This window comes from Phascolarctos cinereus, unplaced genomic scaffold (genome assembly GCF_003287225.1).
Source record: "Phascolarctos cinereus isolate Bilbo 61053 unplaced genomic scaffold, phaCin_HiC Scaffold_9;HRSCAF=440, whole genome shotgun sequence".
Taxonomy (NCBI): domain Eukaryota; kingdom Metazoa; phylum Chordata; class Mammalia; order Diprotodontia; family Phascolarctidae; genus Phascolarctos; species Phascolarctos cinereus.
Genome location: NW_027556402.1, coordinates 218124935 through 218147097, shown reverse-complemented (window position 1 = coordinate 218147097; position 22163 = coordinate 218124935). Strand labels below are relative to the sequence as shown.

The 22163-nt window shown below is 40.8% G+C and overlaps 1 long non-coding RNA gene across 1 annotated transcript; it reads right to left on the bottom strand.

Moving 5' to 3' along the window:
* Positions 1 to 12494: 12494 nt before the first annotated feature.
* Positions 12495 to 17644, bottom strand: LOC144455209 (uncharacterized). The gene is made up of 2 exons (XR_013483922.1): positions 16798 to 17644; positions 12495 to 16395 (listed from the first exon to the last, which is right to left on the bottom strand). It is a non-coding gene; the product is annotated as an uncharacterized LOC144455209 (long non-coding RNA).
* Positions 17645 to 22163: the final 4519 nt, after the last annotated feature.

Sequence of the window (22163 nt, the reverse complement as noted above, 5' to 3'; positions counted from 1 at the left end):
TATAGAGCTGATTTTTCTTTTATGTTAGGTAAATAAAAGAACATACAACGATCCCCCCATACTACCACCCAAACACACTTATTCATTTACTGCCTGCCTCTGTATCGAAAGCACTTTTTCCAAAACATTTTCCCCCTTTTCCTCTCAATGTCAGTGCAGGGAGAGCAATGCTTTTGCTGCCGGCAGGAATCCAGGATAAAGATCAGTAGCTCCTTCTGCCGTTTAAGTCTTGCTAAGTAAAGCTCCACAGTAACTTGCATGGACCTAGTGCTAGTAGCCCCGGGCATACTGAGAGTTGAAAGGAATTTTCTCACCCCAACCCAAAAAGCAGGCAAACCTGGGGGAACTAGAGTTGGAAGGGAAAAAAAAAACAAAACAGTTCAAAAGGCAGGACTCTTGCTGGTAGGCTTGGAGCAGCTGTGGGTCTGACTCACAAAATAGCTAAAATAATCCTCGGGCTATGCTCTAGTCAGAAATGCTGACTATTTCCCTGTGGGAAAGAAGATTCAGTGGAGTACCAGAAGATGATAATGCAGTGGAGAAGACTGTTCAGCAGAAAAGGCAGTTCTCAAATGAATGGACAAAGCAGTCCAGTAACTGACATTACCAGATCAACCACTCTGGTGCTGGAAAAATGTTCAGATGCGGCATAAATATGGGAACATGAGTTGTCCTATGTGAATCCCTAAATGTGCTGCCTTTCCTGCTGCCACCACATAAACTATCTCACTTTACTCTCTTCCATGTTTTCTATGCTCCAATCACATTACGCTACTTCCTCTCTGCTCCCCCTCCCCCAATATGGTTTTGGCTTCAGTGCCATTGTTCACAATTCCTTATGCTTTAATGTTCTTCCTTTCCTCTTCACCTATGTAATTCTGACCCATCAAATACTCCAGTCAAGTGCCATTTCCTCCACAAAATCTTTGATCCCCATTTCAGTAAATATTTTCACCCTTAAGGCTTAATTTTTCAACTCTTTTAGTGCATTTCTCATTTAACATTGGTTATGGTTCTTTGTATTTGTACACTTCTGCTGGATTGTAAGCTCAGAAAAGGAGGGACTAAGTTTTAGCTAAACCTTTCATCTCTAGTGCAAGCATAGTGCTCTGAATGATATAGTCACTTAACAAATGTTTGTTAAACAAAACTGTTGACGTATTGTGGTAATAACTATAAAAACTCATTAGTATTATTTATGGTAGTGGTCTTCTACCACAAGACTATCTCTGCCTTCTGTAGGTCCATCTTTGTCTACCATTGATCAACCAAATGCCCTAGACTCCATCTATGGCATGTTGAAAACTGCTACCAAAAGCAGATAACTAGTGTGGATGCAGATACTGCCAGAATCCATAGACTAGGTGTGCTGCTCCATATCTTTGGAGTTGATCAGCACTTCAGCCTGGTAAATCACTATCTCATGGTCCAATTAGGAGATCTCAGAAATACATTATGATTTGGTTCTTATATTGGCCATAACAGGTCTGGGAGTTGATTTTTTCACTCATTACCCTCTTGCAGGTTTATAGGCTTTGTACTTGTTCAGTTTAGTGGGGAGGTTGTTCTGAGAAAACTGATCCAAGAGATAAAGGCTTAACGAAAAGGGTAATGATGATGGACTATCAAGGTATTCCAGTCATGGCAATCGTGACGTAGGAGCCCCCACGTTCCTGTCAGCTAAATTATGTGCATGTCTCACTGGGGGAGCTTGATGGCTACATGAGCCTATTTGTTGTTGTTCACCCATTTAGTCATGTCTGACTCTTTGTGACCTAGTGGATGATACTGCCTGTGGGGTTTTCTTGGCAAAGACACTGGAGTGTTTTGTCATTTCCTTCTCCAGTGGATTAAGGCAAACAGAGGGTAAGTGACTTGCCCAGGGTCACATAGCTAGTAAACACCTCCCTCCGAACCCCTATGGGTGTTTCTTTTAAGAGCTAACACAGTTCTTGGCTCCCTCAGTTGGTAAGGGAATAGACATGGTCTATCAATGTTGGACTCATGTCCTTGCTGAGCTCAGAGGATACAGCTATGCCTTCACAGTTTCAACAAATGCCTGAGTTCCTGTAAAAGGTCCTTCATGGGAACTAGTGAATTCATCCTCTTAAGGTGAGATGTCATTCAATGGACAATAGACTTTGTCAACTGTATAGCCATGGCTCTGCCTAGAGCTCCCCAGGAGGTAGCTGCATAAAGAAGCTGGCTTGGGCTGGGAAATTAGGAAGTTCTGTAAATTAACTTGGAAATTTCCCAGATGATGTCATTCTTCCATCCATTTCTACTTGGAAGGAGAGCAACCCATTTTTGCTTGGCCCCAAAGACACTCATTCTCTTCCTGAAGGGAAGTAATTATGTCAGGGAGCTTGGCTTTCCCACATGCAAAATGGGTGATATTGCTCAGTAGGGTCAAATGCTACTGGAAACTTGGATTTTGAGTTTGTTGTGGGCTAGCTCTGGCTTCAGGGCCAGTAATGCTCCTACTGGATATGTCTATGCCTCTAGCCAAGCAGAGATGGACCCATAACCAGTAGTCTGGCCACTAGATCATGACTTATTTGAGCATGGCAACTCTTGAAACAAAGAAAAATGGAAACCAGTCCACAGTCCTATTAAGCTTCTATAGTAACTGCAGTAGTATTGGAAAAGAGGCATAGGGTATAGAGAATCACATAGTTTTTAGACTATCAATATTAATTTAACAAGGATTACTCTAAATGTGATATTCTTGTTCAGGGACAAATGAGTGGATATATTATTGGAATGGCTAAATTATAACACAGAATGCTATCATTGGAAAGGACTTCAAAAGCCAACTAATCCAACCAGTACATGAGTAAGGATACCTTCTGTAACATACCCAACAAGCAATCATTCAATACCCTTTGTTGCAAAACTTCGAGGGAGGAAGAGGTCACTAACAGTTTTCTTGTGGAGAGCAATAATCATTAAGAAATTTTTCCTTACATCAAGTTGGAATTTTCTTCTTTTCAGCTTCATCCACTGCTCCTGGTTCTTCCCTCTGGGACCAAGAAGAACAAGTATAATCCCTCTTCCACTTGACAGTCCTTCAAATGCTTAAAGACAGCTGTCATATCCTTCTGAAGTCTTCTCTTCTCTAGACTAATCAATATTGACATTCTCAGTAGAAACGAAACCAGAAGACACAAGAACCTTCAGTTATGTGGAAGGATGACTCACACATTCCTTTTGGAAAGGCAATCTCATTGAGCACCCAAAGCAATGAAAGACATCATTTCATGGAACACTTAGTCATCATGACTTGCAGGGATCATGATAATAGATAATAATAGCTAACTCTATGTGTATGCATGTATGTTTTATTGATGATCATAAGCAAAAAGGCAACCATAAGGATTACATAGTATTTTTTTTCAGAGGATGAAGAGGTGAAAGAATATCATGAAGAACTTGAGAAGATTCCTCTGAATCAAAATGTACATTAATAGTAATAGTATTCACATAGTGCTTCAAGGTTTGCAAAGTGCTTTACAAATATTATTTCACTTTATCCTCACAAAACCGAGGGAGTAGATATGATTACTATTCCCGTTTTACGAAAGAAGAAACTGAGATAAGCAGAGGTTTAGGGATTTGCCTCAAAGAGTCACAACACTACTAAGTGTCAGAGGCTGGATTTGAACTCAGGTCTTCCTGATTCCAGGGACAGTTCTCTATCCATGTACCACCTAGCTGTCAGATTTTGTAACCACAAATAACAAGTTATTTTTCCGTGAAGATAGGTAGAAGGTAGACATGAGGAATGTTGATTTGAAAACAAAACATACTGGAAGATAGAGATGATTAAGAAACCAGGGATGTCCAAGGGTTGTGGACTACTCAGATGTCTTAGATCTATATAGCAGGAACATTTTTTCCACAATAAAATTGCCATTTGGGATTGGTAAGCACCAAGCAACATCCCCAAAATGAAATTGAAAATATCTTTACAGGCAGAACATGACTGACCACTGATGTGGGAATCATTTCTGAATTAACTGTCAGTGATTGGTCAGCCTATCTCCTAGTTAAAGCAAAAGTAAAAATCTACATCAAATGAGAAAGATAAATATGAGAAGATATTGGTTACAATTACAACAGCTCCAAAATGACTTATTCAAATGAGCTATTGACATAAAAATGGGTAGTAAAGGAAAAAGACTAATCATCCTCATTTTCTTTTTTTAATTTTACTTGTATATTTTCCCCAACTACATGTAAAAGCAATTTTAATACTCACTTTTTAAAATTTCGAGTTCCAAATTCTCTCATTTTCTCTCTCCCTTCTCCCTTCATTGAGAGGGCAAGCAATTTGGTAGAGGTTATACATGTATAGTCATGCAAAACATATTTCCATTTTAGTCATGTGAAAGAAAACATACACACCAAAAAAAAAAACCCACCCAAAAAAAATAAAGTTAAAAAAGTATGCTTCAATCAGCTTTCAGACTTCATCAGTTATTTCTCTGGAAATGGAAAGCATTTTTCATCATAAGTCCTTCAGAATTTTTTTGGATCTTGTACTGCTGAGAATAGCTAAGCTGTTCACAGTTGATCATTGTACCATATTGCTATTCTCTGAGCCATCAGCGTGAGTGCAAATAGCAATTGTTTCTGTAAGTAGTAGTAACTGTCCCACTGGGGACCCAACTGGCCTGTTCCAATTGAGCAATGCAGCTTTTTTCTTCCTTCCTTCCTTCCTTCCTTCCTTCCTTCCTTCCTTCCTTCCTTCCTTCCTTCCTTCCTTCCTTCCTTCGTCCTCCCCTCCCTCTTCTCTCTCTGTCAACATAGGGTACCATACCCTTACCTGTTGGTGTTCTGCCAAAGGGATAGAAATTTTAATCACTGAAACCTCACAAGACATCCTGGGATTCGCGGGCTAGATTTCTTTCTTAAGGACCATGCTTTAAACCCAAATCACTTTGGCTCTCATTGATTGGCCAACAATAGGTCCCAGCCCAGGTCATTGTTTGGGCCCTGATGGCTCAAAGTGAGTGTAAATGCATTTGGCCAATTTTTATTTTTAAGAAGTTCTTTTCTTTAGCAGTCTTTTTAAAATGATATTTTATGCAGTATATTTTTTGTGCTTCCTTTACCAAGCTGTTGACTTTTTTCATGATTTTCTTGAATCACTGTCATTTCTTTTCCCAATTTTTCTTCTACCTCTCTTATTTGGTTTCTAAAATCCTTTTTGAGCTCTTCCAGGAATTATTTTTTTGTGCCTGAGACCAATTCACATTTTTTTCTTTGAGGCTTTGGATATAGCAGTTTTGACTTGGTTGTCTTCTTCTGAGTTTGTGTTTTGATTTTACCTGCTACTGTAGTAACTTTCTATGATCAGGATCTTTTCTTTTCTTTTCTTTTCTTTTCTTTTCTTTTCTTTTCTTTTCTTTTCTTTTTTTTTTTTGCTGTTTGCTCATTTTTCTGGCCTATTTCTTGATTTTTAACTTTATGTTAAAGTGAAGAGGGTACCGTCCCAAGATTTAGGCCTTTTTTTCTGCTGCTCTCAGAGCTAGTTCTTCCGAGGTCATATGATCTAAAGAGAGGTATGGTCACTGCTCTCCTGGCCTGTGCTCTGGTCTGTGAGCAACCATAAGCACTCTTTTCTGTCCTGGAACTGTGACCAAGGTCTTCGGCTCCCCTGCAGCCACAAGCTCTAGTGTGCTAGAGCTCTCCTCACCTGGGACTGAGACCCACAACTGAGACCCAGAGCCAAGTATGGGCAATGCAAGAGTCCTACAAAGGACTTCCAGTGTCAGCAAAGGGACTCCTATAGTCTCCTTTAGACCAGCTGTCTGACTCCCTTATCTTCTGTAGACTGAGAGCTCCTGAAGTCACTGCTCCTGCCACTGATTCAGTGGCCCCTAAGGCCTGCTCCTGACCTGTGCTACTGTGTGCTCCATTCTCACCCAAAGTGACAGACCTTTCCTGCTAACCTGCTAAGTCGTCTTGGGCTGGAAAATTTTTTCACCCCATTCTTTTGTGGGTTCTGTTACTCCAGAATTCATTTTTAAGCATTAAAGTTGTTTGGAGGGAAACTCGGGAGAGTTCAGATGAGTCCCTGCTTTTTCTCCACCATCTTGGCTCTGACCTCTCACCCCTCTATTGTAAAGTATGGCCACAACACTGATAATTCTCTCTGTGGTTAAAACCTCCCAGGATTGTTGTGAAGACAAAATGAGATATTTATCAAGTACTTTGCAAATCTTGAAGCCCTATATAAATGTTAGCTATTACTATTAATGTACATGATTGGAAGGAATCTTCTCAAGTTCTTTGTAATATTCTTTCAACTTTTCATCCTCTGCAAAGAAAAAAGTGGCACATAGTCTTTATGGTTGCTTTTGTACCTATGTTCATTGTTAAAGTACCAATCCCCCTTACACACACACACACACACACACACACACACTCAAAACACTGTGGACCAAAAGAGCTCAGAAACTTCTTCAGTCAGGAAACACATATTTTCCTTACTAAGTAGAATAACATGGTAGCCAAAGGAAACGTGCATTTATAATACAAACTTATTTGGAATTAGTGCAGAGGAGGGTGTTGAAAGATTACAAGAGTATCACTTCATCAAACACTGAAGAGTGGTGACAGTAGAGAAAACAAATCTGCAGGAAATTTGTCACTAAAACTGACTAAGATCATCTCAAGAACCTTTAAAGATGAAACTTGAAGAAGGCCAACATAATATACAGGGAAAAAAAGGAACAAATTTGCTAGCATGTCTGCAATGATCTATTTTTATCATTGATCAATAAATCAATTAGTAGACATTTCCTAAGTGCCTGTTATGAGTCAGGTCCCATGCTAGGTGGTAGGGATAGAAACACAAATTGATTACCATGTAAGATAATTGGATTATAACATCTAAGTAAAATAATATGCCATCATCATCATCATCATTATTTCCTCTCAAGTTTATTTATCACAAGGTTTGCAAAAACATTTTTCCATTTGTAATTTCTCGAATCCTCACAAGATACCTGTGAGATAAGTGCTATTATCATCATTTTACAGTTTAGGAAACTGAGAGTCAGAAAGATTAAGTGACTTGCTGCACAGAAGGATAACTAGAAGAAAGAAAGAAAGAAAGAAAGAAAGAAAGAAAGAAAGAAAGAAAGAAAGAAAGAAAGAAAGAAAGAAAGAAAGAAAGAAAGAAAGAAAGAAAGAAAGAAAGAAAGAAAGAAAGAAAGAAAGAAAGAAAAATTTATTAAGCTCTTACTATGTGACAGGTTCTGTGCTAAGTGCTTTGCAAATAGGATCCCATCTGATCCTCACAGAAACCCTGGGGAGCAGTCTTTCTCACAACCCTATTTTACAGTTGAGAAAACTGAAGCAGACATAAGTTAAGTGACTTGTCCAAGGTCACAAAGCTGGTAAATATCTGGGGCTAAATTTGAATTCAGGTGTAGCTGACTCCAGGCCCAGTTCTCTATCCGCTGAACCACTTAAAGCAGCTTACTAGTGACAGATTGCCCAGTGGATAGAGCACTGGTTCTGGATGAAGAAGATCTGAATTCCAATGCTCACTCAGAAACTTATTAACTGTATGCCCCTGAGCAAATCACTTTAACTTCTACTTCATTTTCTCCAGCTGTACCTGTAATGGCTGCACCTTCCTTGCAAGATTGTTGTGAGGATCACATGAGATATTTATAAAAGGGCGGAGCATAGTGCCTGGCACTTAGTAGCTGCTATATAAATGCCTATTCTCTTCACTTCCCCTACCAAGTATCTAAAGTGAGATTTGAACCTGGCTCTTCCTAATACAAAGTCCAGCACTCTGTCCACTATGTCATACTGCCTCAAAAAGATGAAACTGGGAAGAGCAGCTGTGATCAAACCAGTATACACAAAAGAGTTTATGTTGGAGGGGGCATAACTTTTAAAGCACTGAAGAATTGATACCTGAAAGAAGCAAAGATACCAAGGGGTTGGGGAAATAGTTGACAGATGCATAACCAAAAGAAAAAAAATTAAGAGGGTATCAATTAACTGCTGACCCTGTATCTGCTTTTTCACCTGTGTAAAATAACTCAGAATGATCTACAAAAGTATCAAGGCTACCCTCCGTGGGGATATGATGGAAGAACAGGCCAGCTTCCCCAGACGATCTCCTACAGCAGACCACATTCTCACAGTTACTCAGTTGACTGAATGGCGCAGAGAATATAACATGTCAGAGTATTTCTTGGCTTTTGAGTTTTTGAACAAATATTGACTTTGTAGAGCAAAATACAGAGTTGAAGATTCTCCTTCAACACAGTGTCTCCCATGCACAAGTTAAGCTCATACAAGAGGACATGGATATGATAGAATATTATTGTGATACAAAATGACAAAACTGAAGAATACACAAATCATATGGAAAGATACATCAAGTAATATGGGTAATCAAAGCAGAATCAGAATGATAATATCTGTCAGTCACACTGCACTTTAGGTTTGCAAAACATTTTACATAAATAACCTCATTTGGTTCTCATAACTACTCCATTTTACAGATTAGGAAACTGAAACTGGAAGAGGTCATGGGTATACAAGGGGTAGCATAGGGCTGTGCAGAAATCAGGTTGTTTTGGACAACAATAACAAATTACCACCATTTATACAGTGATTTAAGTTTTGCAATCTGTTATGTCCTTTGGCTGGGATGTTAGCACAGAAGGAAGTAGTTGGGGCCTAGAGTTTGCCTCCCGGAGTACCGAGGAGCAGGGAGGGAGAAACAAGCAAACTGGAAAGTTAGATCACATTTGAATGCTTGCGGTAGAGGAGACAAATTGACTTTTGGAAAGCAAAATGCAAGTTTTTCCCTGATCTTGGGAAGGCCTAATTGATCCAATTATATTTCACATAGAGGTTGTAAAAATTGTGTTATTAGTTAAATGGGCATGTTTTTGTTTTTGTTGCATGTGGACCATTTGCATTAATTAACACAGATGATTGAGAGTTAACTATTTTCTTCAGAAAGCTGCGTGCACCTGGAAGGAAGGCTCTCCCATGCAAATACCTACTAGCACCTTGCACAGCTCATAAAAGTTTGTTGGATTTGATTGGATACTCATTGGGTCTTTGTTTTTCTATGTGGTATGTATCTCCTTGAAGGTACATGCTGGACACGCCTCAGGCCGTGTCAAAGAGAGGCCACAGACTGTCATCCCTTATTACAGTTACAAGTCTCGGTCTCTGCTGGACCAAATTTTGAGCATACTGCACATCTTTGTGGATTTCCCATTCCATTTTCCCTATGCACATACCCAGCCTGACTTGGTCTGCTTCTCTCAGCAGTGATATCCACCCTAGCCTCTGGTCTGGTTTTCACTCCTACCTATTCCCTCAGATTTGACTTTCCCAGCTCCCTCTCAGGCTTCCTTCTTAAAGTGCTTAGTCTCCCGTTGAGAAAGCAGCATGCATAACCTTCCCAAAGGAATCCTCACTCTGTCCTAACCTGAGGCTGTCTGCTGGCTGTTAACCCCTCACCTCTCATCAGCAGTCAGAGCTGCTGACGCTGCTCGTTTGGCACAGAAATCATTTCCCCATTTTCTTTCTCTGGGTGCTAATTGTCAGATGGGAAGATACAAGAAAACAATCACCAGTTTAGAGAATGGATTTGTCTTTCAGAATTCCCAGTTACTTTGTATCCTCTTAGTTATTAGACAGCTTCTCTGTCTCTGTGGAACTATCTCTCTGGCATCCTCCCCCTCAGAAGGGTCTCTCTGGCTCTCGCCATTTCTCCTCTTTGATATTGCTGACTTTCTTTTTCCTTTTATGGAAAACCCAGAGGCCATAACGGGTATATTGGCTTTTCCTGAGGTGTTGGCTTGATGATTCTCATTGCTGTGGAAGGTCAAAGCTATGACTTCAGGTCAGTAGCATACAAAGAGCTCATCAGTGGGGAAAGGAGGGCCCAAGGACAAGGAGAATTCGTACCTCGTCTAGGAGAGAATGAGGAGGGAAGGGGCTCAGGAGATCTCTTTTGGCACAAGATTAAGTACAGATCTTCCGCTAATAGATTGTGGTCTCACTCGTTGCAAAAACTACCCTGGAGTGCTAGGAGAAAGAAAAGACTAGGAGACAGATGGGACCTTATCACAGGAGAGCAGCTAGGCTTACCCCTATTTTTCTTTCAGGAATTTCCTAGATCTGTGAGACTATCTAGGCAGTCTCATGGTCTTTAGGCATGAAGAACCCCCCGTCCTATGCTGCAGGGCAGGACCAACCAACTGGGGAGGAGGGTCACCCCAGTCTGAGAATAAAGAGAGCGTAGAATTATCCATTTAAAGCTGGAAGGAACCTTGGAGTTCATCTGATTAGCACCTTCATTTCATAGATGAGGAAACAACCCTAGAGAGCTTAAGTGAGGTGGACAAGTTTTAAGTAAGTGGCAGATGAGGATTTCGGGTCTGGGTGTCTGGCTCTAAATACTGTATTCATTCCACTGGATCATGCTTCCCCTCCCCCTTCAGGGGATGTATGCCCTGGTTGGGAATGCTTTACCTAAATGCTAGTGAGAGAGCTAGGGAACAAAGTATTCGATGGAAAGACTTCGAGAACAGAAACCATAAAGCCCAAGGCAACTCCCCTCAAGGTAGCTCCTTGAGCCAAGAATGAGGGACAGGCATCCAGTTGGAGGAAAGCTAACAAATTCCAAAGGGGTCAGGGGAGGTAGCAGGAAGGGGAGGACAGAGGAGATCCAGGGATTCGCAGCTGTTGGATCTGATGATCTGCCGGAGCTCTCTGCTCAGCATCAGCATCTATGTGTACCGGGGAAATACAGACTTCTTCCCCTTTCCCTCCTCACTCCCCCCTTAATGTGCTGCAGCTGTATGAAAAGCCATTTGGTGACAAAGAACACCAGAGGGACTTGGCCTCAATGAGCCAATGTCACAAGGTCAATGGAAACTGCTGTTCTTGAGGATATCTTCTGAGCCATTTTTTCCTCTTTAGAACATGTCTGGGTTAGAGGTCAGGGGACCCTAATGGTGTACTTCAACCCTCGTCTCGTAAAGGGCTGTCATCTGGGGCAGAGAGCCCCATTAACCCAGGTAGTCCATGCAATGCACCTGTGTATCATAATATTGAGACAACCCATTGCTGTTTTGAGAATCAATTTCATGGTGAGTGCAATTTCCCCCCTCCACACTTGGGAGCATACAGGCCTGGTGTGTGGAGAACAGAAGTTCTTCTTCAGCCTTTTACTGGCATTCTCTCCTTGAGATACATTTAATTACATGGTTTAGAGAATGGGGCTCACTGAGTTAGACTGCAGGCCGTTATCCCACAAATGCACACAGATGTCGCTCTAACTATCCAAATATCCACATTCTTCCAAAGAGTTTGTGTCTAAACATTCAAAGTGAAGTGGAGAACACGGGTAACATTCTTTTTAATTCAGCCCCACACCTTATCATAAGAAAGATGTCATGGTGTAGGTAAGAAAGAAATGGGCTAAGACTCAGAAGCCTTGAGAATCCCAAGCTCTTGACCTTAGTCAAGGGATTTCTCCTCTCAAGGTCTCAGTTTCTTTCTCTGGAAGAAGAAGAAGAATTGGGATCCATAATTTCCAGAGTTCCTTCCAGTTCTGACAGCCTTTGTGTAATTTAGAAATATCTATGTAACTAAAGGAAACATCTGTGAATTATCCAGCTAATTGCCACAGTTGTCCACTTGACTACGTGGCCCATAGATAGCCCATGAAATGCCAGCTCGTATCCAGATACATTAGAGGATTATTTGCCTACCACAGACTTAATTCATCTTTATTTGGACCATTGCCTTATTATTAGCCAGGTGGGCAATAACCTGCCTAATTAACATTGCTTGTGATGGATTCAATTCCACAAACATTTATTAAGCACCAACTATATTCCAGCCATTGTACCAGGTGCCAAGGTTTCAAAGATAAAAAATGAAACAGCGCTTTCCTTTAAGGAGCATATAGTCTAGAAAGAGCTTGAATGGCATTTCTGACATTAGAGAGACAGCATGGTATAGTGGATAGAGAGCCTGCCATGGAATCAAAAGGCCCTGCATCTTGACTCATTCTGGCTGGGTGACCCCCAGACAAGTCATTTAACCTTTCAATTCCCTAGTCAAATCTTTTAGACCATAAGTTGCAAAGCAGTTGCCAATCTGCATTGGTAGAGGGAATTTCTCCATGGGAAGTTCCTTGCACCAAAAGTATCATTGTGGGTCCCAAAACACATGTTCTTGGCTATAGATATGGCAGTTGGAATGGGTAGTTAGGGTCAGTACTGTGCCTTAGGGGCCCTGACACCCAGAGGCACATTAAAGATGAAACACACCGAGTCTGAGGGATCCTTTCCCTAACAGATATTGTGCCTGCATTAACAAGGCGGGGGGGGGGGGGAATTGCATGAACTTCTTGTGATTACCTAAATCCAGACAAATAAGTGAAATCAATGAATGAATTAATGAAATAAAAAAGTGAATTAATGAAATCAGTGAGTGAAAAAGCAGTTGTTTAACATTTATTACGTGCCAAACACTGTGATAAGAGATGGAAATAAAAATACAAAAGCAAAGATGGCTCCTGCCCTAAGATATTTATATTTCAATGGGAAAATAATTCATATTAGGAAGTGGTAGCCAGGGAGGGGCTGCTCTAGGGACAGTTACAGGGATGGTGAGTGAGACAAAGAGGGGTTGATCGACATACTACATCCAGAAACAATGATAGAATTTATTTGCTTATGGTTATGACTCCTGAAATGGAAGGGTGAGGGTCCAGAGGGAGGAAAGGTGACTTACATCCACCCTCTACTCCATCTTCCAAGGTCTGACCATGTCACTTCCTATTTGATAAATTGTAGTGGCTCCCTATTACATCTAGGATCAAATACAAAATCTTCTGCTTGGCTTTTCAATTCTTTCATAACCAGACCCCTTTCTACCCTTTCAGTGCTCTACTATCTGGCGACAGGGGCTTCCTTGTAGTGCCTCTCACAAGATACTTCATCTCCTTGATTTCACACATTTTCACTGACTGTCCACCATGCCTGGGGTACTCCGTTTGCCTCCTGGCTTCCCAGGCTTCCTTCAAATCTCAAAGCCCCGCCTGCTTCTGCAAGAATCCTTTCTTGGTCCTCCTTAACATTAGTCCCTTCCCTCTGTACCTCCCTGTAAAAATGTGTTTGAACATAGATTTTTAGATTTTTACATATTGTCTTCCCCATTAGAAGATAAACAGCTTGAAGGCAGGAACAGAGGATGGAAAAGAAATCGTCTAGTTCAACTCCATCCTTTCACAAATGAAGAAACTAAGGTTCAGGGAAGCTGAGCCTTACCTATGTGCATATGCATGTGTATATGTTTACATATGCACATACACATGTATACATATGCAAATATGCATTCTGGTATTCAGTTGTGTTCAGTCATGTCTGACTCTTCGTGACCCCATGTGGCAAAGATACCAGAGTGGTTTGCCATTTCCTTTTCCAGGTCATTTTACAGAGGAGGAAACTGAGGTAAACAGGGTTAAGTGACTTGCCCAGGGTCACAAAGCTAGTATATGAGGCCAGATTTTGAATTCAGGTTTTCCTGACTCTAGGTCTGGGTTTCTATCCACTTTGGCACCTAGCTGTCCTGTAATACATATATACATATACATATATGTGTATATATTTATACAGATAGACAGAAAGATATATATATATATATATATGTGTGTGTGTGTGTGTGTGTGTGTGTGTGTGTATATGTGTATACACACACACACATATGTTTGTATAGATAGACAGATAGATGCACAGATGGATTGACAGACGAATGGATGACCTTACCCGCTGTCACACAGAGCCGAAACTCAAACTCAGGTTCTGACTCTAAAGCTGCTGCTCCTTCCTCTCTGCCTCACTTCCTCTGGCCTCCACACCCTCTCTTGGAGGCCCAGCTTAATGCATTCCACCTATGACATCAGCCAGCTCCAACAAAGAACGCCATGGAGAGTCCACAGCACAAAGTTGTCTGGAGAGTGGAAGCAGCCTGCTTCATGTTACCCGTGAACACCTGTGCCTGAGGAGGGCCCTAAAAGACATTATCAAGGACATGTATGACTAGAAAAGGAGGTGACTGGTCAAGTAGGGAGATGGAGAGAAAACTGATGGACGGCCCAAGTGCTACACTGATATCCAGGAAATGTTAAAAGCCCGAGAAGAAGGCCTCCAGTCTTTTGGCTCTTCCCACTGAAGAGTCACAGAAAGGCATGTGTAAGAAGTACAGAAAGTGTTGCTTTCTGCACTGGTGGAGGTGGGGAGCCTGCCTTTGAGATCACGGATCTCTTGACGTGTTGAAGTCTGAAAAGGAGCACAGAAGTCAATGTTGCTGGACAGTGGGGATGAATTAATTATTCTACCTGGGCAATGAAATTAGCTCTGAGTTTCCTGGCAACTAAAGACAAAAGAAAACACGCTAGGTTGTAGACTTCTTGCTATTTGATTAAAGGGAAGGAAATGATGTCATCTTCACAGGCATTTTCTTTTCTGACACTGAATTAAAAGAGTATTTCATCACATAAGTACCTGTGTAAGAGATATTGAGATAATAAAAAATATCTTCGATTTTGTTTTTTGCAAAAGCCACAGAAACAGTCTCTAAATGGATATTGTCACCAGAAAAATAATTGGACTCTTTCTATTTGATCTCATCAGGAAGTAGTAGGACTAAGGTTGGAAGTTACAGTGAGACAGATTTGACTTAACATGAGGAGGAATTTTCTGGAAGCTAGGTGGCACAGCGGATAGAGCAGTTCCCCACCCCTGGGATAGAGCATTGAGACTAGAAGGAGAAAGACCTGAGTTCAAATCCAGCCTCAGACATGTATTGTGTGATAATGGGCAAGTCACTTAACAAAAATGCCTCTGTTGCTTCAGATTCCTCATCTGTAAAATGGGGATAATAATTGCACCTACTTCCCGGGGTTGTTGTGAGGATTAAGAAAGATCATAATTGTGCCTGGCACATATTAAATGCTGTATAAATGTTAGCTACGATCATGATTTTTATTTCCAGCAGTGCAATGGTCTGCATGGTGTTAAAGTGGATAATTTCTTGAAGGAGGGAATTTATGAATTAGGTAAGGGCGGTACTAGAAGACCCCTGAAGAAACTTTCCTTCTCTATAATTCTTTGATGTTGTGCTCCTCACCTAAAAACCTGGGGGATTACATTAAACTGAAACTCACTGGAACATTTATGTGTGGAGCTGAGATGATATAATCCAGGTGCAATGCTCTCTGGCTGGAGGCTGCTAGATGGCACAGTGGACAGAATGTTAGCCTTGGAACCAGAAAGACCTTAGTTCAAATACAGCCTCAGAAACTTACTAGCTCTGTGACTCTGGGCAAACGTTCTGTGCCTCAGTTTCCTTACTTGTAAAATAGGGATAATAATAGCAACTACTTCCCAGGGTGGTTGTGAGGATAAAACGAGATGGTATTTTAAAACACTTTGTAAACTCTAATGCACTATATAAAGCATTTGCTAGTTATTATTAGCTAAATCTAACTTAATATTGGGATAGAGCTTAGAGAATAGAAAGAAATAGGTAGCTGACATGAACACTGGGGATCTCATCTCAAAGGTGTTATGTCTCAAGAGATCCTTCGGCTTGTAATAATAACAACAATAATTACAATAATAATAACTAGCATTTATGTAGCACTTTACGGCTTACAAAGCACTTTACAATTATTATCGAATTGTATCTTCACCACAATTCTGGGAGGTGAATGCTATTGGCACCCCCATTTTACACCTGAGTTACTTGAGGCAGACAGCTTAAGTGGCTTTCCCAGGGTCACACAGCTAGTAAGGGTGGCAGATTTGAACTCAGGTCTTCTTTATTCCAAGTCCAGCACTTTATCCACCATGCCACCTAGCTACCTCTGGGTGCTGACTTCTAATACCTTCCCAGTTGAATTCAAAGATCAATGCTTCAGGTGCCAAAAGTCCAAATTTCTTACTAAAGAGCTACCCATTTGTAGCGCCTCAGTGTGAGTGAAAAGAGACAGAACTTCTTCGAAGCTGGAAATGTCTAGCCAGCTGCTGAATTGTTAGGAAACTGAATGATCCTTTAAACTATCCCCAAGATTTCCTATTACAAAGGCTGATATAAGAGTATTAGAAGGAAGGGATCTGTGAAGGAGGAGTCTGTAAAAGAGGAGGGAGGAAGAATAGAAAATGAAAATGGAGGGGGGCGGTCTTCCTCCTTTGTAGAAGAAGAAAACTGGAAATATTGTAGATACTGTCAGACATAGGCACAGTGTGTGTTTCGGTCGGGTTTTCTCTTCTTTTCTCTTTTGGTGTGCTGCGCGTGGGAAGTCAGAGAGACATGAAGGTGCTGTAAAAACAAAAACTATTATGAATATATATGCATACACATATAAATATATTAAAGTGGGAGGATACTGAAATAAAATGTTATTTCCTGCCAGTTCAGCTTGCCCCTGCTTCTACTTCATGAGCCATGGTCAGGAGCTAGCAAGCATTTCTTTGTTTTTATTTTAATTCAATTTAATTTTTAGTTCTGAATTCTTTTCCCCCACCTACCCACTGAGAAGGCAAGAAAAACAAAACCCACTACAAATATTCATATTCATGCAAAACAAATCCCCTATTAGCCAAGTTAGAAAAGAAAAGATGCTTCAATTTGCACTCTTGAGTCCATCAGTTCTCTATCTGGAGGTGGATACCCAGTTTCATCATGAGTCCTTTGGAATTGTGATTGGTCAGAGTTCCTAACCTTTCAAAGTTGATAATGTTTACAATCTTGATGTTATTGTATGAATTGTTCTCCTGGTTCTGCTCACTTCACTCTGCATCAGTTCATAGAAGTCTTCTCAGCTTTTTCTGAAACTATCCCCTTCATTATTTCCTACAGAAAAAGAGCATTCCATCACAGTCACATATCATAACTTGTTCAAATCATTCCCCAATTGATGGATATCTCCTTGGTTTCTAATTTTTCACCACCACAAAAAGAACTACTAAAATATTTTACACAGATGAGGTCCTTTTCTTCTTTCTGTGATCTCTTTGAGTCATAGAACTAGTAGTGGTATTTCTGGGTCAAAAGGTATGCATAGCTTTTGGGACATGGTTACAAATTGCTTTCCAGAAAAGTTAGACCACTTTACATCTCTACCAAGACTTTACCAAGAGGTTCTAGTCCTTTTTCTATGGTTCCTCCACTGGGATGCCTAATGCCTGGGACTCTTCAGGGGCAACCATTCAAAGCTAGCTACCAGCCCAAGACAGGAAAGGTGATATAGCAGGTAGAGCAAAGGACATGAGGTCTAGAAGACTTAGGCTTGAATTATGCCTTAGATTGGGACCTGGGAAAAACCTAGAGGTGATCTAGGTAACTTAATAAATGCTAACCCTGGACAAAATAATTTCACCTGCTTGGACCTCATTTACAAAATGAGAGGGTTGGGCTAGATGATGTCTTAGCTCCCTTTCAGTTTTAATTCTGTGATCTAGGGTAATTCTCTCACTTTACCAATGAGGAAATTGAGGTATGGTGAAGGGCCATAGAGATATAAACCTCTAGCCTTTGAACCTTGGTGCTGGAAAAGACTTTAGAGATTACATAGCCTAACTTATCCTCCCTTACTAAATAGATAAGGAAACTGAGGCCCAGCAATAAAAATAATAACAATAATAATAGTAATAGTTATAACAATACTTGGCAATTATATATCAAAGTGCATTACAAATATTGTACTTTACCCTCACAACAACCCTGGGAGGGAGGTGCTATTATGGTCCCATTTTACAAATGACGAAACTGAGGGAGACAGAGGTTAAGTGGCTTGCTATATAGGGTCACACAGCTAGTAAATATTTGTTGTTGTACAACTCTCCATGACCACATTTGGGGTTTTCTTGGCAAAAATACTGACATGGTTTGCCATTTCCTTCTCCAGATCATTTTATAAATGAGGAAACCAAGGCAAACAGGGTTAAGTGACTTGCCCAGGGTCACACAGCTAGTAAGTGGTTTAGGCCAGATTTGAACTTAAGTCTTCCTGATTCCAGGCCTGGAACTCTATCTACCACATCACTTAATTGTCTCAAGGTAAAATGACTTGTCCAGTATCATACATGGGTTTCTATGACTCCTAGTCTCAGAGGATTTTTTTCATTTTGAAAGGATATTCTTAAATTTGAGGGAAGGTGGGGAAAGTTCATAACTTATCATCCTCATCACCATTACCATCATCATCATCACAATTATCATTATTATTAGAAGGCTAGTGATTTTATCAATTAGGTCGCTCCAGATGGGAAAACTCCTCCTGCGGAGGAAAATAACCTGTTTTGCAGCTTATGGTCTTAGAGAGATGCTCAGGGCCAGTGAGAAACTAAGAGACTTCTCCGTGGAGAGAATAGACTTGTACCTGGGTATTTCTGACTCCAAGGGCAACCCTCTATTCACCCCCTATACTGCTTGTCCCTACCAGTTTCTAAGGAATGTTAATATTATCTCTCTAATATTTCTTATAGTTGAACATCATAGAACTAGGGCTGGAAGGAAAATTAGAGTCTGTGTAGTCTAAACCCCTCATTTTTACAGATGAGGAAACTGAGGCTCATACAGGTTAAGTGACTTGCCTAGAGTCACACAGGCAGGACATGTCTGGAGTGAGACTTGATTCCAGCTCTTTCTGACTCTTTGCCAGTCCTCCAATTACTACACCATTCTGCCTCATAGAAATGAAACCTTCACTAAAATCTTCCTCCAACATCTCATGATGGCTTAAAAGTGACTCTGGTTCTTCTATTCTGGAAATTCTGGAAATTGTTCTGGAATATTCTGAAATTCTGGAGTGGAGCTCTATCTTTGAAATGGCTTTAAGTACACACTGAGTGTCTGTTGTCTGACAGTCACCTAGTCAAGAGCTGAGAGGTTCATCACCACAAAATCAGTCAACAAAGGGGTTTTATTTATTTTTGCCACACCAGTTCTATTAGGATTTCTGTTTTCATTGGTGGAGAAAACATCCATGCTGATAAAACCATAACCCCCTTTGAAGCATTTTTTCCTCTCTTTATTTTTTTTTTGGTCAGGACCTGTGATTTCATCTGTGCAGGGAATTCCTGGTATGGTGACTCCCTCCACTAGCCCATTCAGATTAACAACATGACAGTAACATCTGAGAGAACAGTCTAGAATATCAAGTTGTTAAGGGCCATGGCCATCTAATGTGTGTCTGTGAGGGGGAAGAGGGGCTTGAACCCCAAACCAGGCCTTCTTGACCCTCTATCCACTGCACGATGTTTTCTTTCAGAACTATTAGTAGTACACTTTTTAAAAGAAAAAAATAACTTTTGCTGCTTTCTCCGATTCACTATTAAGAAGGTATTTTAACTAAAAAGCATCTAACTTCTAAAAGGAAATGTCTGCGTCCTGCCCCCTTCTCAGGTCCACAAAGCCGAGTTCTGCAGCTCTGCGTGGAGGCATTGTTTTAAGGTCAGCTCCATTTCACACTGCACAGAAAGGGTGTGTTTGCAATTTTAATGAACAGGTGCATGACATGGATTACTCCCCTTTCAAACACATCCCTCCCAGGCTCCAATCAAGATGAAATGCCCCCTCTGTAGAACAGTTCATGTAGAGTTGCATTGTTGTGGTATCTGTGATGTTATCCCTTTGCACAGAGCGGACTCACTCCAATTTTCCCCAAGCTACATGTTGCCTTGGAAACCTCATGATTCTTCTACAGATCCAAGTGAAGGGAAATAATAAAAATAATAAAATCTCACACTGAAATGCTATCTTTCATCCCATCCCAAAGCACCTGACAAAGACCTTACTCTTGTTAAAAAGAGAGAGACCGAACCCAAATCATTCCAAAGTGTATGATTGGAACCAAAATCTCTGAATAATATGCACAGGTAGATCCAGCTATGTGTGAGCTAATACTATTGATATACATGGCAACCACCTCTAGGGCAAGGAAAAAGAAATTAAGAAAGAAACTTTAACAGCTGATAGCATCTCAATCAAAGAAGGAAATAGAGAAATTGTTCCTAGAGGCAAGATTAATCAATTAACCAACAAGTGTGTATTAAGGGCTTACTCTATACCAGGCCTGTGCTAGACACTAGAGACACAAGTACAGTGAACAAAACAATCACTGTTCACAAGAAGCTTACATTCTAAGGGTGGGAGACCGCAGGTACACATAAAAATATATGTTGTTGACTCCTTTTAGTTGTATCCAACACTTGGTGGATTCATTTGGGGTTTTCTTGGCAAAAATACTAGAGTGGTTTGCCATTTCCTTCTCCAGCTCATTTTACAGATGAAGAAACTGAGGCAAAGTTAAGTGACTTGCCCAAGGTCACACAGCTAATAAGAATCTGAGGCTAGATTTGAACCCAAAAAGATGAGAGTTCTTGACTCTAGGCCCAACATTCTATCATGGTGCCACCTAGTGGCCCCTATTATTATATTTACAGAATAAATATAAAGTGAACAAAACCAAATATGCACAAAGTAATTAAACTCAAGGTAGTTTGGGAGGGAGGGATTCAGATGTTAAAGGTAAGTGGGTATAACTCAGGACTGACCTGAGACAAAATTTGTCTTTTAATGTCTCATTCTGCTTGGCATCCCAGCATCCCAGAATCCCGAAGACTGGCACCTGGGGCATCTAGGTGGTACAGTGCATAGAGCTCCAGCCTCGGAGTCAGGAGGACCTGAGTTCAAATCTGACCTCAGACACTTGACACTTAACTAGCTGTGTGACCCAAGATAAGTCACTTAATCCCAATTGCCTCAGCAAAAAGAAAAAAAAAAAGACTGGCACCTTACAGATCAGGCTCTGGATTTTTCTTCCTCATCTCCTACCTGGCCCCTAACTAAACTTTATTTGTTTTTATCTTTATTCCTTCAGTGCTCTGTTAATGGGATAATACTGTTCATGAGTCAATGGGTTTTTTTTGCCTTCTCTGTAACCTATTTACATTTTCAGGTGCCATCTTGGTCTTCCCTTCAGAGACCTCTTCTGTAGATGTTCAGGGTACGTGCACTGCCCCTGACTTACCAATTTAATGTAGGCCCTCATCAACTGGACTATGGCAACAGCCTCCAAATTGGCCTCTTTGCCTCCAGTCTCATCTTTTCCCCATCTACCTTCTACTCAACTGCCAAAGTGATATTCCTAAAGCATAAGTGTGGCCATGTCATTCCCCTTCTCAAGGACTTCCAGAACCTCCTTATTACCTCTAATTTCAATTGTAAACACCTCTGTTGGGCATTTAAAGCCCCTTACAAATGTCTCCAGACCACCTTTCTCGCCTTTTTAAGTGTTACTCCCTTTTATAAACTCTTCAGTCTGACCAAACTGGCCTGCTTTCTGTCTCCCCACAGCACATTCCATTTCCAATCATGGTGTATATATCCAAGCTAGCTGCCATGACCATCTCCATCAAAGACCGGCTCATGCTTAACCTCTTCCATGAGGCCTTTACCAGTTCCCGTGGCTGCTGGTCCCTCCCTTCCTCTCACCCAGAAATTACCTTTTGATTAATTAATTATTTTTTAAAAAAATAATTTGTATTTATTTAATATCTATATATGCGTATACATTACATAGACATAGACATAAAGGTCTAGTTATATAGAAATACATGTTTTGTCCTCCAATAAAATGTAAACCCACGGGCACATTTGTTTTGTTTTTCCGTGTATACAATCTGTTGCCAAGGCCTGTTGGTCTTACCTTTGCTACAGCTCTTGAATATACCCCCTTTTCTCCTCTGACACTGCCACCACTCTAGTGCAGGCCCTCATCACCTCTCACCTGGATTATTGCTATAGCTGGGTTGAGTCTGCCTGCCTGAAGTCTACTCCCTCCAATCCATCCTCTATTCAGCCACTAGAGCGATTTCCCTAAAGCTCACGTCTGATCACTTCACCCCCTACTCAATAAATTTCAGTGGCTTCCTATTCCCTCCAGGATTAAACACAAAATGCTTTGTTTGGCCTTCAAAGCTCTTCATAACCTATTTCCCTCTTACTTTTCCAGTCTTCTTACACCTTACTCTCTGACATGACTTTCGAATCCAGTGACACTGGACTCCTGGATGTTTCATGAA